Source organism: Micromys minutus (genome assembly GCF_963924665.1).
Source record: "Micromys minutus genome assembly, chromosome: 24".
NCBI lineage: Eukaryota > Metazoa > Chordata > Mammalia > Rodentia > Muridae > Micromys > Micromys minutus.
Window position 1 is genome coordinate 20,872,547 of NC_137959.1, and position 2,969 is coordinate 20,875,515.

At 38.9% G+C, this 2,969-nt stretch overlaps 1 pseudogene across 1 annotated transcript; it reads left to right on the forward strand.

Annotated features, from left to right (window-relative positions):
* Window positions 1-1,799: 1,799 nt before the first annotated feature.
* On the forward strand, window positions 1,800-2,739 carry LOC308435930 (ADP/ATP translocase 2-like; annotated as a pseudogene). The gene has a single exon. The product of its transcript is annotated as an ADP/ATP translocase 2-like (transcript).
* Window positions 2,740-2,969: the final 230 nt, after the last annotated feature.

Sequence of the window (2,969 nt, forward strand, 5' to 3'; positions counted from 1 at the left end):
CTGTATTCTGATTCAGAGGTGTCTTTGAAGCAGTAGGAAAAGGTGAACTGTAAATGAATCATAATTTTGAAGAATTGAGACAGATGATGTCAGACAAAAAAAGAGGAGGGAAGAAGAGAAAGAATGAGGGGAAGAGAAGGGATAAAGATGGAGAAGAGGTAAAAATGGAAGCTGACTGAGAGAATCGGGATCATGACTACAGGTAAATTGCATTCCTCATGAAACTGACAACTGTTCATGTGCACTATCTCGTGTGTGTGTGTGTGTGTGTGTGTGTGTGTGTGTGTTTCTCAGTGTACAGTCTAATTACTAAACAGTGAGTACTGCTAATCTTGAGTGGACTATCTTCAGATAGACAGCATTCATAAACTAACATCAAATATAAATTTTAACCCAGAAACTTCACAAGGAGTGATATAAGTACCAAACTCATGTATAATTCAGGAAAAAGTAAAAATGAGAAACTAAATTTTTCTCAGCTTTCTCTCAAAGCAGGCTTTTCCTCTTGTGACAGATTTCTTTGGTATGAAAAAGGAAGTGACAATGTGTGGATGTATCCCGAGTTGCCCCTGGGGCCCCATGGAGAATGTCCTGGACCTGAAGTGAGAAAGTCTGGAGGTTGAGTTTCAAACTTCTCACATATGTTCAAAATGTTACTTATTGGTTTTTGATTTTTTATCTTTTCCATTTGTAAATAAAAGCCATAAAACCTACTCCGATGTGTTGCTTTAGAAAAGGAATGTTTCACATTTAGTCAACATTTTCAGTATAATGAAATGGATATATGAGCCCTATAAAACAGTGTTATTGTTGTTATTATTATTGATTATTGTATTTTCTACCCAGTACAGCTCATGTACCAGATAAATAAATGATAAATATTTGTTTACTATTATTATTAAGTAGATGTTTTGGGTTTTCAGTACACTAGAGGTGAGACAACAGTGGAGTGGTATGCATTACCAGAGAAAAGTGGTGTTAATTAATAATGATGACTCTCCTTTTCCTCAGCAGCCCCTTCCAGCTGCTGTGAAGGCAGTAATAATAAAGGTTAGCTAGAGTTTGGTGAAAAACTTAATGAGAAATCATACTATTCCAACAGAATAGAGAGTCTACTTCTTTTTACTGTTCATTAGAAATAATTATATCTTATTGATTTAAATGATTTTATTTTTATTTTCACATTAAGCAAACTAGACCTAGAAAGACTACAAATGTATTGTAGATCTGCCTTGCTTTCCCCAACAGAGCTGATTCGTCAAGTATATAGCCATATTTTCATGTGTGCTTTCCAAAGTCACTGATATCTTTACTACTAGGAAGTCACAAATTTGGTATGTTAAGACCTGTTTGTTTTTTTATTTACCAAAACATTTTCTGGGAGATATACTCTTCACATCACCTCCATTGCTTCACAGAATTATCAACATAATTGTATGAGCTATCTTTTTATTTTTTTCTATAGCTTCTACTGGTGTGATTGAATATCATGACACAAAGCTACTCGGAGTTGAAAACATTGATTTTGGTTTATGGTTCCAGAATGAAATGAGTCCACCATGATTGAGAGCCATGGTTGCAAGCGGCAGGTAGTGGAAGCCAAGAGCTGAGAGCTCCTTTTGTAAGTTCACAGAGAGAGAGAAGAGATAGAACTAGAAGTGGGTGAGGCTGCAGACTCAAAAGGCCCACTCTCATAGTTCATGTACTTCTTCCATTTTCCACCTCTTAACGGTTGCAAAGAGGTTGTCAAGACAGTCCTGTCTCCCACTCGCTGGCCTCTTCTTTCTTTTGCTTTCAACATGACAGATGCTGCTGTGTCCTTTGCTAAGAACTTCTTGGCCGGTGGAGTGGCCACAGCCATCTCCAAGACTAGGGTAGCACCCACTGAGCAGGTCAGCTCCTGCACATGCAGCATGCCAGCAAGCAAATCACTGCAGATAAACAATACAAGGGCATTATAGATTGTGTGGTTCGTATTCCCAAGGAACAGGGAGTTCTGTTCTGGCATGGTAACCTGGCCAATGTCATCCGATACTTCCCCACCCAGGCTCTCAACTTTGCCTTCAAAGATAAATACAATCTTTTTGGGTGGTGTGGACAAGAGGACCCAGTTTTGGCGCTATTTTGCAGGGAACCTGACATTAAGTGGTGATGCTGTGTGCTTTTCATACACTCTTGATTTTGCCATTACCCATCTAGCAGCTGATGTGGGCAAAGCTGAAGCTGAAAGGGAATTCAAAGCCTTGGCTAAGATCTACAAATCTGATGGGGTTAAGGACCTGTACCAAGGCTTTTATGTGTCAATACAGGGCACTATCATCTACCGAGCTGCCTACTTTGGTATTTATGACACTGCAAAGGGAATGCTCCCAGATCCCAAGAATACTCAAATCTTCATGATCTGGCTGACTGCACAGTCTGTCACTGCTGTTGCTACCCTGACTTCTTATCCTTTTGATATGATTCGCTGTCATAATATGATGCAGTCTGGGTGCAGAGGAACTGATATCATGTATACAGGCACACTAGACTGCAGGCAGAAGATCGCACCTGATGAAGGAAATAAGGCTTTTCTCAAGGGCGCATGGTCCAACGTTCTCAGAGGCATGAGTGGTGCCTTTGCTTGTGTTGTATGATGAGATCAAGAACTACACAGAATTATGTCCTAGGTATTCTCCACAAGAACAGGCATGTCATATAATATACCATATTCTTGCACATTCTGGACAGATTCTCTGAGTTTGTCTGTTATCAACGGCAACTGTTTACCAGTTGAAGAGTGGAGAGCAGTAATGTTCATCTGACCAGTTTTCTCTTAAAGCCATTTCCATAATGACAATTATATTGAAACTCAATTATATTTTTCATCTCAGTCACCTCTGATAATAAAAAATTGAAGAAATAAAAATATCGAGCCTACCCAAAAAGAAAAAAAAGATTGCATAACTTTCCTAAATAAACTGTTTCAT